This window comes from Crinia signifera, chromosome 1, assembly GCF_055691185.1.
Source record: "Crinia signifera chromosome 1, ASM5569118v1, whole genome shotgun sequence".
NCBI classification, from domain to species: Eukaryota; Metazoa; Chordata; class Amphibia; order Anura; family Myobatrachidae; genus Crinia; species Crinia signifera.
Window position 1 is genome coordinate 452,058,713 of NC_139217.1, and position 13,470 is coordinate 452,072,182.

Genomic DNA, 13,470 nt, shown 5'->3' on the forward strand with positions numbered 1-13,470 from the left:
CATTGAGCAAGTCTGTCAACTGTCACCTAGTAAAGCCGGAAGTTCGAAAGACCCAAACCAACCCTAGATGGATGTCGAGATTATGACGTATCCTTGTACGATTTTTTTGGACCATATAAACTGGGAAGTGAGGTGATGCAAGTATTTCTAAACATAGGGAGGGACCCTTATTGGCAACGTTTTAAATAAATACATCAGATGCGGCAATACATTCATTTTGAGCATTTATCTGACCAACCCATGAAATATAGAAGTCACTCCAGGTGTCAACATCCTTCTTAAATTGTGCTAGAAATTTAGGGTAATTGGCCTGAAATAGTTGGGATAGGGGGTTATTCTGGTGTTTTATTTCAAAGTGAGATCTATATTGCAGTGTAAAAATAAAGCAGTCAGTATTTTCCATGCACAGAAACAAAATAACTCACCCAAATCTAAATCTCTCTGCACATATTACATCTGCCCCCCCCCCCCCCCCCTGCAGTGAACATGGTTTTGCCTTTGTGAGTGAACTGGAATAAGGATCTGTTTTCGACGTGTTGACCTTATAACCTGAGGGGTAGCCATATTCTTCTATTTCTGTAAATAGACATGGCAGTGAAGAGATTGGGTCATATATAGTCAAAAGAATATCCTCTGAGTATAAAGCAATCTTATTTTACGTATCATAAATATTGATCCCTCTGATATTGGGGCTGCCCTTAATTCTAGCTGCGAAAAGTTTGATAACAAGCCCAAAAATCAAGGGAGACAGAGAGCAACCCTCTATTGTGCCATTGGAAATGTTAAAGGTAGGAGAGGTTACCCCATTTCATACATGCAAAATTATACGCAAATATTAAATTGGGGGGTGTGGGGGGGAGGGGTTACTGAGTTCCACCACATGTAATGTTGGGGAAACAAGAGCCACCTCCACCACAGCCCTGTACAGTAATTCCAACTGAAAAGGCTGTCCAATACCTGCTGGAGTGACAGAGGCATATACGTCTATAAGGGGCTCTACTGTAGGCATTATGTGTAAAACGGGCACTTATTGTGGGCATTATATGTGTAAGGGGCACTATTACTGTGAACATTTTGTATATGGAGCACTACTGTGTAGCGTAACATGAATTTGGAGCATGTGATATGAGTTCCACCACCTCTCCAGGGAGCACTTTATACCCTGCAAATATTAGAATTATGCTGTATATCGATTTTTTATTCTGACCTTTTAGACACAATCACAGGATTCTGGTGCAGAGAGCCCTTCCTTTTCTTGCATGCATACATTCTACCAGCTCCCAAGAATGTTTCTCTGAACAAAATGCTTTCAAATGTACCAGGAAATTTCATTAAAGCAGCCTCTCGAGTCTCTAGTGACTCTTAAGAACAGTAATAGCAGGTTGGGATGGAGGTGGCATTTGACAGCCTGCATCGGGTAATGCTTGTTGGAGATTCTTTCATAGACTTTATTTTGTCCATTAGTGACTTGATTTTAATGTTACAGAAAAGTGTCAGCTAACTATCCCTGTTTTCTTCTACAACTCTGGTACTGGGAGTTGCAGCTGTGACTGGTGTGGAAATGCAGAGGTTCGGATGTAATGTTGGATGTGCTCTCAGTGTCCATGCTGCAGACTTCTGGGAAGTTACTCTGTATTACTGAGCTATTATATGCAAATACATCACTATGTAAAATGTTTATCCAACAATCCAGGTAAATACTGTTCATGACCAGGGCCACCAGGAACCCTAGTACTGGAAGGTGTAGCCAAATCAAGGGCTATATGTCCACAACCCCTTCCAAAAATAATGCCAAATAATACTTTACAGCAGGCATATGCATACCCTCCAACTGTACCGATTTTGCCGGTACAGTACCGTTTTTTAACAGTCTGTACCGGCAAATACAGTTTGTACCGAATGTACCGATTTCACTGCTAGCTAGCTTCACTACTCCTGACGTTGCCGTCTGTAGCCTGTATCATATACTAAAACGTGATTCGTCAGCTGCCGTCTGTGGGCGCGATGTTATTGGCTGGCTGGCTGCCCTCCGTTTGTGCAGCGGTGTGATTGGCTGGCTGCTATCTGTGTGCTGATTGTGCAGCGATGTGATTGACTGGCGGCAGTGTCGTATGGAGCAGTACTATGGCTGAGCTGCTACCTCGTCTTCTCCATGAGTAGAGGATGAACAGGGGAGAGCTGGCGGCTGTGCGTGCTTCCCTCCCGGTTCTCACTGTCCTGTCACTTCTCGCTTCAGTCACCCGGGAATAGCATAGGGGCAGGGAGTCAGCGATGCACAGGAGGTGTTGGGCTGGTTATGGGAATGCGCAGACTAAGAACATGGTTCAAATACCTCTGTGAGGGAGGCCTGCCCCGGCGCGTGTGAGGGATGATCTCCTCCACGTCTTCACAGCAGTCACTGTCCGGAGCATCGGACATAGTTGAATGTCACAGCACATGATCTATCATCATCTAGTACAGTGCAGCAAGTAGGTGCTCAGCCTGACAGGCTGCACTAAATCACTCCAGCTGTATTCTTCTATCCATTCCAGCATCCTGTCGCACCTGTTTGCCTACAGCTCATGTCACATGGTGGCTTGGTGGGCTGCTGGCATATTAAATAAGTATATTTAATATACTTATTTAATATGCCAGCAGCCCACCAAGCCACCATGTGACATGAGCTGCATGAGTACACATTCGGAAAGGGGACATGGTTACACCCTTTTTGCCCACTGGTCACGCCCCTTTGTCCATGGCCACACCCCCTTCCAGAATGTGTACCGATTTCTTATCTTCAAATGTTGGAGGGTATGCATATCCAGAGATGGGGCACTTGTACAATTGTCCCCCATCTTGTAACACTTCTTACCTGCCGCGCTACCAATGGTTGGTGTATAGCTGAGTGGGATCAGGGTCCTTACGATCCTTGCCCTTCATACCACCCTGCTCCCTGGTTGAAATTATGTTCTTGAGACGGCCTTGCTACCAGACTGTAATCTTGAGCTCTTGCCACCCTGATAACCATGTACAATCCTGAATTCCTGATACACTGCTGAGTTCCAAATTACCTTCTACTTGTCCTTCTATAGACAACACTGATGCATAGCTCTCAACTGTCCCGCTTACCGCGGGTACGTCACGGTTTTTAGGGGACATTCCTGCGTCACGCCGGGGCCGCGGCGCAGAGCTACGATTACCGGGGGCGCGGCCTTAGGACAGCGAGGCCACAGCCCCTTTTCATAGGCCATGCCCCCTTTTTTCGGCACGTCTGTCAGAATCAAGATGGACCAAAAGTTGGTAGTTATGCTGATGTGAAAAAGTAGCTTATTCCAACCAACCTACAGTATGTGCAATTATTTTCCTCTCCATTTACATCTGCTGAGATAGATATCAGAAGACATCAGAAGTGGGTACCCAGCCTAGTAAAATCCAACATACATCCAGGAGCCACCCCCTGTAAGATTGTAGACTGTACTTAATGGCTTCAAATTGGAAGGTCTCACTACTAATTACAGCCACCCTGGGACTGTCAGTCAGGCATTCGGTTGTAAAGCCACTCCCCTTGTTCAATCACCAGGCAGAGCAGTAAAGAGCCTCGCCGGGCCTAGGAAGTTTTCAGGGGGTGTGTCCTAATCAAAGGAGGTGTGACCATGCACCCCAGCAGCACACAGCAGCAAGTGCTGGGTTTAGAAGAATTGCTGCAGAAAAGAAACAGGGGTCCCACTGGGCCCCTCCATAAGACCTGGATCCGGGTAATTAGTACCCCCGCCTCTCTTGGCACCATATTCACCTGGTACACCAAGCTTCTTGGGGCTGTCGCTGATGCAGTCCTCTAGAATCAGTGTTTGTACACATGTATTCACCAGTCATGTGATGTCACTAAATGTAGGTATGCAGCTGGCAGCTCCCTTCAAGTCAAAAACTCAGGGTTGCCTGGGTACCTAATTATAATTAGAGACATCTAAAAATACAGTTCTTGGGCGATATAGATTTCAGGTAAAGATACTTGTGGTTGCTGATTATAACACTGGAAAGCCGCAACACTGTATTATATAATCATTGTAAGTATCAGTACTTCTGCACTGTGGAAGCCTCATTTTAAATGCCAACTGTTTTTATAAACCACCTGCTTCACATCTATTGGATGAGTTCTCATGGCAGCGAGGAGTCTCTGTGTTATATTGCCATGAGAAAGTGCGCAAGAGATGTGAAACAGATGCTGGCAAGAACGTTTGTTTTTAAACTAGTCATGGCCACTATAACAACAGTATACTTTGTGATAAAAGTTAATGTTATTTACACCTAAAAGTCATACTGCAGAGTGTATCCATCATTGTAATATTATTCTATTAGTGGCTTGTGTACTCCTGGTGGTGTAACAATCAAATCATGTGAATAATATGATCTTGTAACACGCTTGATTACCCTCCTGGAAAGTGCGGGAGGCTCCTGATAATTTAGATAGAATTTAGTGTGTCTTCCTTTTTTTATGGATCCTTTGAAGATAAATGTAGGAATTTTTTTCAGGCACGAAATCTGTTCATAATCCCTAACATTCATGAAAAGCTAAAAACTTAATGAAGAGCGCTTGATTATGTGCTGTTTACTCAAAGCGGCTGCTTATGGGAGTAGTCAGTTCCCTAAAAATCAAAAAAATGGAAAAGGAAGAAAGAAGCAGCGCTACTAAAAATTGACTATGACCAAGTGCATCAAATAAAAGGTTATATTTAATAATCAATTGAAATGAATTACACTGTATATAAATACACATTTCAAAATTGCAATAGAATAAAATAACTATATGGTATATCACAATAGTAAAATTAATATGGACCAGTGATATTTCGTATAGTCACCAATTTAGTATTTGTGAGACCTGCACTGATCCGGTGGTGGTTCAATTGGAGTCCTTAGAGCCACCGATGGTATCCTGATTATCACTTATAGCCTTTTTCCGATGGCAAAGGTGTATTGTTTAGCCAACTCGGGAAGCCTCACTCTCGTGGGTGATCAGGTATCCATGATGGAATATGCATAGGATTTCCAAAGGGTTGCAGTAGGAATCAGATGAATAAGCGGGTAGATGGAGTCTCTTGGTGAGGGGAAACAAAGTCCAATCCACACTGGGTGTTATTGGACCCCAGTGTGGATTGGACTTTGTTTCCCCTCACCAAGAGACAGACAACGGCTTTCAGCACTCACTGTCTGGCTGCAGGATCGTGTCAGCTAGAGAATGCTAATAATAATAATTATAATATGCAATAATTTAAGTATTACCAATTAAGCAGAGTATCACAGTATTGTATTAATGGTGTGTTTTTTCCTCCCCATAACATCCTATACAGATAACATTAAGAATTCCGTTTCAGGCACAAAATATTTTCCAGATCCCAGAAGTTTCGGACAGGCAGCGTCCTGATTTATAATATCATGGAATTTTGTTTTCATTCTTGGGAACATCGTTGTTAGAACGGATCGGAGATGGAGGCACGTTCTAATGCTTCTGCCAGCTAATGATGGCAATGCTCCACATATTTCCCCAATACGATGACGTCACCAGTGTTGTTCATGCATTAATATGACCTTTTATTAAAAGAACAATCATACTACAGAAATACGTGTTGGCAGAAGAAATATTACAATTACCTCGGTTCTACTGTCTTAGAGGACAAAACAGTAGAACAGAAGGATGGGTTTGGGGTAACAATATTTCATGGGAGTGAAAAGAAAGGCGTAAAAGACGTAACAGTAAAATGCTGGGAGTGTCAGGGAAAATGCAGGCGTGCCCAAGCGGTTTAGGGGAGGGTGTGCAATATCAGTTCAAGGCCGGATATGACTGCATTCGTCATAGCCAAATAAGATGGTCATTGTTATTGTTTCAGTCTCCGGCAAATTTGCAGTGGGGAGCGATGTTTTTTTTACTGCGCACGCCCATAAAAGCTTATGCGCATGTGCAGTGTCCCTGTGCAAACGGCTACGGCAACTTGCATAGTCGCCAAGCCGTTCACAGGGAGCAGCCTTCCCGGTACATGCAAACAGGGCCGGCGCTACCCACTCAGCAGCTCCTGCAAAGCAGGGAGGCGCCATGCTGAAAAGGCGCTGTGTCCCTCCCTGCTCTGCTAAAGCTGCCTCAGCCCTCACTTGCTCACTGTCACTGCCTCCTGCACGCTGCCCGCAGCGCCTGTCTGACAGCGGGCGGGCGGCAGTATAAAGAGCTGCTCCCTGCACAGCGCACACACTGTCCTCCTCCTGCGACCTGCCCCCTCTTCCTCACGGACACTTGCGCTGAGGCATGAAGCGCTGTCTGTAAATGCCTGGATGACATGTCATGTCTGCCCCCATGATCCGCCCCCTACCCATTGCTCTCTGTGTCTGTCAGCTGTCAAACAAATGACGAAAAGGTAGCAGCGCTGTCCTTCCTTTCCTATTCTCAGTGTGCTGTGCCATTGCCACTGCCAGTCCTCAACACTCCGCCCCCTCTATCTCCTCTCCTCTTCTTCCATCTCCTCCTTCTCTCCCCTCCTTTCCCCCTCAGTCACGAGAGGGGTGTAATGGCATCCTCAGCATCCTGCCTACGCAGATAGAAGAGGAGGGACTGCACAAGAGTTAAACAGCAAAAGAACATTGAGTCTTTTATTATACATGTTTACAACAATTTGTTTAATACTTGTAGATTTTTTTACTATTAATTTAGACACTTTTTAAATAATGGGCTGGGTTATGTGCCTAAAGGTGGCCATATACGCTGCAAAAGCAGCATGCGATGTGTGCTCCTGCAGGCATCGCACAGTACAAAAAGTATGTGCTGCACATACTTTTTGTACTGCTTTCGGATCGCATCGCACACACATTGCATGAATGCCGTGCAATGCGATCTAGCACATAATGTATGTGATTCTCGCCGTGTGTATGGGCACCTTTAGTGCCTGCAACATTTTGCGGACACAGCACTGAGATGGTGTATGCCTACATGTACATGCACCCGAGATCCTCCATAGGATCGCATGTTGCACACGCTCCCACAATCGGGCTGCAGCTTGTTGCAATGGCAATGTGAAAGGGCGCAAAATTTATGGTTTGCAGGAGGGCGCCGGACACCCTAGCACCGGCCCTGCATGCAAATAAAAGTCAGTCTCCAATAACATTTATTTGTGAACCCAGGAGAAATCATTCGATGGTCGGTGACCATCGAATGATTTCTCCAGCAGAGGGCACATGGCAGGGGATGTGTCTTTGTAACACGTCACCTTGCATGGTTGCAAACGGTGGTGGGGGAGTGTGTTCAATGGGGCGGTGCCATAAGGACTCTCTAAGCTGCGCGCTTTATAGTTTATCGAGTCAATGATAATCAGGGCCTAAGTCCAAGGCTACATGGCGCTTGCGATGACTGGTGGCCAGTGGATAAATCATACTATTGTAAAGCGCTACGGAATCTGTTGCGCTATATATGAAACAGTTAATAAATAAATAAATTTGATGGTGAATGGCTTGCAAAGGGATTTGGTCATTTTTGCTTGGCTGCTTACCTGCTTTTAAGTCACCTGAAATAGTGACTCCTAGATCTCTCTCCTCCTCAGTAGTCTCCAATATAGTGCCAGTAATACTATGTTTAGCCTTTGGATTTTTTGGGCATTAATCTGGAATTTCCATGCTCTTTACCATTTCTCTAGTGTACCTAGATCATCAACCATTTGTTTCACCCCTCCTTGTGTGTCTACCCTGTTAAACACCTTTGTGTCATCTGCAAAAAGGCATACTTTCCCTTCAATGCCATTTGCTGTATCACCAATAAAGATATTAAAAAGCACTGGTCCAAGTACAGATCCCTGGAGTACCCTCCTGTGAATGTGTACTGCACTTCTCTGTATTCTCTGATGCAAACAAGATCTTATTCATTCAACCATCTTGGTATCCAATCGCATGAATTCCAGTTTATTTAGCAGTCTGCGATGTGACACAGGGGGACATTTACCAAAATGGATTCGTAGAAAAAAGGTGTATTCGTAGGGAGAAATACACCTTTTTTTTACGAATTTGTATTTTCGGGATTTACAATCCCAAAAATACAACAATTCGTAGTCCTAAAGATGGGACATTCGTATTTGTAATTACAAATACGAATGTCTACACCATCGATAGGATACGACAGAAATCACCATTGAAAAGAATGGTGGTTCCTGATGTACTAAGCAGCCGTATTGATAATACGGCTGCTAAGTGGTGTGAAACACCCACGCAAATACGACAGGAAAATAGAACACCATTTTCCTGTTCTATTTGCTTTAAGCATGCACGGATCAGTCAGATCCGTGCAGGCTTCAGTGTAAAACAATAGAAAAATTAAATAAATAAAAAAAAAAAACCCGGCGTGGGGTCCCCCCCACAGCCGAAACCAGCACCAGGCTGACAGAGCCTGGAACCGGTAATTAAAAATCAGGGAACCCGACAAATAGGGGTTCCCCGATTTTTAACAACCAGCCCCAGGCTCCTGGTCTGGGGCTGGTTCCCAAAATACGGGGGACAAAATGACTAGGGGTCCCCCCGTATTTTAAGAACCAGCCCCAGGCAAAACCAGCCAGCAGGGTAATGCCACAGCCGGGGGGAGACTTTTTATGCAAGTCCCCCCGGCCAAAGCATTCATCCCTACCAACCAGTCAGCCTGGCCAGGGGCCCTGGGGGAGTGGGGACCCCCCCAATGAAGGGGTCCCCCCCCTCCAGGACTTACCTGACCAGGCTGAAGCCTGGTACTGTCCCCGATGCCCCTGGGCGGTGGGCATCGGGCTGATTAAGTGTAAAAAAAAAGATTAAACTATTGTTTTTTACTGTGGCACTACAAGTGCCAGCAAGCTGGGACTTGGAGAACCACAAGTCCCAGCCTGCTGGGCATTAAAGGGCCCGCTGGCACTTGTAGTTCCACAGTTAAAAAAATAGTGCACAAAACACACTGACACACATTTGAAATAAAAGTTTAATACACACATCACAAACACACTGATACTTACCTATCTTGATCCCGTCGGTAGGTCGCTGGCTCCGGTGTCGGCGGCTCCGGTGTCGGCGGCTCCAGTGTCGGCGGCTCCGGGTCGGCGGCTCCGAGGTCGGCATCCTGTCTGAAGAAAATCCATGTTGGACCTGTGGAAGTAAATCCTACTCACCAGGTCCTCCATGGATGGTCTTCTGTCTTCTCTCTTCTTTTCCAGGACTTATCTTCTGTCTTCTTTCTTTCTTCACGCTGCCGCCGGGACTTTCAGAGCTGGAGAGATGTTGCCTCCTCGACGTCTGGACTAAGAATGAATTCTAGCCAATCAGGAGCCGACTTTACTGGCTCCTGATTGGCCACTAGGCGGCTCCTGATTGGCTAGAATTCATTCTTAGTCCAGACGTCGAGGAGGCAACATCTCTCCAGCTCTGAAAGTCCCGTGAGCTGCCGGCAGCGTAAAGAAAGAAGACAGAAGACAGAAGATAAGTCCTGGAAAAGAAGAGAGAAGACAGAAGACCATCCATGGAGGACCTGGTGAGTAGGATTTAATTCCACAGGTCCAACATGGATTTTCTTCAGACAGGACGCCGACCTCGGAGCCGCCGACCCGGAGCCGCCGACACTGGAGCCGCCGACACCGGAGCCAGCGACCTACCGACGGGATCAAGATAGGTAAGTATCAGTGTGTTTGTGATGTGTGTATTAAACTTTTATTTCAAATGTGTGTCAGTGTGTTTTGTGCACTATTTTTTTAACTGTGGAACTACAAGTGCCAGCGGGCCCTTTAATGCCCAGCAGGCTGGGACTTGTGGTTCTCCAAGTCCCAGCTTGCTGGGGAGGCTTGCTGACACTTGTAGTGCAACAGTAAAAAACAATAGTTTTATCTTTTTTTTACACCATAATCAGCCCGATGCCCACCGCCCAGGGGCATCGGGGACAGTACCAGGCTTCAGCCTGGTCAGGTAAGTCCTGGAGGGGGGGGACCCCTTCATTGGGGGGGTCCCCACTCCCCCAGGGTCCCTGGCCAGGCTGACTGGTCGGTAGGGATGAATGCTTTGGCCGGGGGGACTTGCATAAAAAGTCTCCCCCCGGCTGTGGCATTACCCTGCTGGCTGGTTTTGCCTGGGGCTGGTTCTTAAAATACGGGGGACCCCTAGTCATTTTGTCCCCCGTATTTTGGGAACCAGCCCCAGAGCAGGAGCCTGGGGCTGGTTGTTAAAAATCAGGGAACCCCTATTTGTCGGGTTCCCTGATTTTTAATTACCGGCTCCAGGCTCTGTCAGCCTGGTGCTGGTTTCGGCTGTGGGGGGGACCCCACGCCGATTTTTTTTCCATTTATTTATTTTTTTAAAAATGTTTTACACTCTGCAGCCTGCACGGATCTGACTGATCCGTGCAGACTGCCAGAAACATTCGTATTAGCGGCCGTATATACGGCCGCTAATACGAATTGTTACACCATCGGAGGGTTACAAAGCAGTCGTATCTGACTGCTTTGTAATTTCCCCTCCGGAACACGACTTTGCATACGACTAAAACAGTCATATGCAGTCGGAGGGAAAATACCAATACGAAAAACTAGGTTTTTCATATTGGTAAATTTCCCCCACAGTGTCAAAAGCTTTATAAAAGTCTAAATAAGCTTTATCTACGGTCCCTCCTTTATCTATTACTTTAGTCACCCAGTCAAAAAAGTAATTAAGGTTTGTTTGACAAGAGTTTCCTTGAGAATATCCATGCTCTTTGGGATTCTGTAAATTGCTGGATTTGAGATAATCTACAACTCTTTCTTTTAATAGTGTAAAAACTGGTGTGATGCTCACTGGTTGGTACTGTAGTTGTTTGTGTCTACCTTGCTTCCACTATTGTGCAGTGTACAACATTTGCTCTTTCCCAGTCCTCTAGAATTCTCTTGTAGCTAGTGACTGGTTGGATAATGCTGTTAATGTTCTACCAGCACCCCTTTAGGCTCTTTTAGTATCCTTGGATTTATCCCATCTGGTCCCACTTATTTATATATTTTTAGTTTTAAGAATTCTGTTAGGAACTTCTCCTCTGTAAATGTACTTCTTTATTTTTTTTTAAATATCCCTGCAACTTAACTGTGGATCCTTCCCCTTTTTTCAGTAGGGAATACTGAGCATTGTCTCCTACAACAAGACTTCCAGTCTCTGCCTTTTGTTTTTCTCCTTTTACTTATTTTGTATACCTAAAATGAAGTTTTGCCTCGTTTAACCACTTTGCACATCTGATTACCCTCTTAGTCTTCTTCTGTCTAACTAGATACATATCTTTTTTTTTTCTTTTTTTTTGTGTCTGCTTATATTTTCTAAAAACCTTAATTTTTGCTTTTACAATACTTGCTACTTCTATTGTAAACCACACTGGCTTATTTTTCCTTGTGCTTTTGCCAACCCTATCGATCCAAAATTATGTTGCCTCAGCGTCTCCTGAGTTTCTCCACTCTGCCAAAGCATTGCTTACACATTATCACACCCCTACAAAATCAGCCTTCCTAACATCTATCACCTTTGTTTTTGTATGGGATGAGTTAAGTCTTTAATCTGAACCATACTGGTTTTCTACCACTTTTACATCAGATATTCTTTCTCCATATCTAATAGGTCTAATATTACATATTTGTGAGTGGGCTCCCTCACCAATTGCTGGAGGGGTGCTCCCTGCAAGGAATTCAAAATATATATATATAATTTTAGTGGAACTAGCAACAGAGACCTCCCAGTTTACATCATGAAGATTAAAATTGGTACTTGTGTACTTTCACGGCTCCCATCGCATGCCATCGCATGCCATATGTAGTGGCATGCGATGGGATGCGATTTTTGCAGTTTTTAAGCATTTTTTTTAAATCGCATGCGATTTTTAACAGAAATGCATCCAAATGCATTGAAATTAGTATCAAACATGTTCAATGGCCCCCAAATGTCACTTTTTCAGGCTGTACCACCCCCACTATCAACGCGAACCTGAAGTGTGGTGAGCGCAGTGACCTTTTCATACCCCCACTATCCACGTCGGCGTGGAGTTGAGAATAGAAAGTGAGGCGAGCGCAGCGAGCCACCGAGCCCGAAGAGTGGCGAGCGCAGCGAGCCCCGCGAGGGGACGAGGACACCTGTGAAGCTGGCGAGGGGACGCGGATACCTGTGAAGGTATCCGTGTCCCCTCGCGGGGCTCGCTGCGCTCGCCACGCTTCGGGCTCAGTGGCTCGCTGCGCTCGCCACACTTTCTATACTCAACTCCGCACCGACGTGGATAGTGGGGGTATGAAAAGGTTGTAGGACGCGTACCGCCGCCCCTCGCGGGCTCGATGCGCTCGCCACGCTTTGGGTTCGCGTTGATAGTGGGGGTGGTACATCCTCAAAAATGACATTTGGGGGCCATTGAACATGTTTGATACTAATTTCAATACATTTGGATGCATTTCTGTTAAAAATCGCATGCGATTTTTTGCTATGCGATGGACATCGTGGGAGCCGTGATTCTACACAAGTACTTAAAATCATCCATGATTAATATCTCTCCCTTTGATGCCATTTTGGTGATGTCCTCCAGTAGGTTCTTGTCAAGTTTCTCTTCCTGACCTGATGGTCTGTAGATCACCCCAATATGAAGAATCATCTTATCCTGTGTTTCTATGGTTACCCAAAGTCAGATGCTTGGTTGTATAGTGAGAGGACTCAGTAACACAAAAAAACAAGTAATAATGCCACTGTGTAGGTCATTGGTGTGGCCTCATCTAGAGTACTGTGTCCAAGTCTGGAGGCCATATCTCCAGAAGGATATAAATACATTAGAGAGCATACAAAGAAGGACAACTAAAATAGTACATGGACTACATCACAACCAACCTGGAAAGACTTAAAACATCTCAATATATATAGTTTGGAATAGAGAAGGGAAAAAGGGACATGATAGAAACTGTCATATATACCATGGGTTTTACCAAGGTCCAGTAGGGAAACATTCTTCAAATGAGGAGAAGTATTAGAACACGAGGACATGCACTGACACTGGGGGGAGAAAGGTTCAGGGGAAATCTGAGGGAACATTACTTCACAGAAAGGAAAGTGGACAAGTGCAATAGCCTCCCATCAGAGGTGGTAGAGGCTAAGACAGTAGAACAATTTAAACATAAATGGGATAGACACACGGCCGGCACCACCATTAGGCACTGGAAGACGGCACTTGGGATGGAGCAGGTATCCCCCACCCTGGAGCCAGGTGAGGAGGGAGCGGCCCTGGAGCAACAAGGAGCGGAGGCTGTGCAGGGATCCCACGATGCTGGGAGCATGACGGCACCGGAAGACGGCAAATGGGTGAGTTGTATCACCTCCAGGGTGGTCTCCTCTGTCATCCGGCCGGCAGCACTCTCCCCTCACGCCACCTCTCCCATGAAGTGACCTGGCGGCGCATCACCCCCTCTCGGCGTTGGTAACCCGGCAGCGCATCCCCCCGGCATTGGTGACCCGCCGGTGCATCAGACCCCC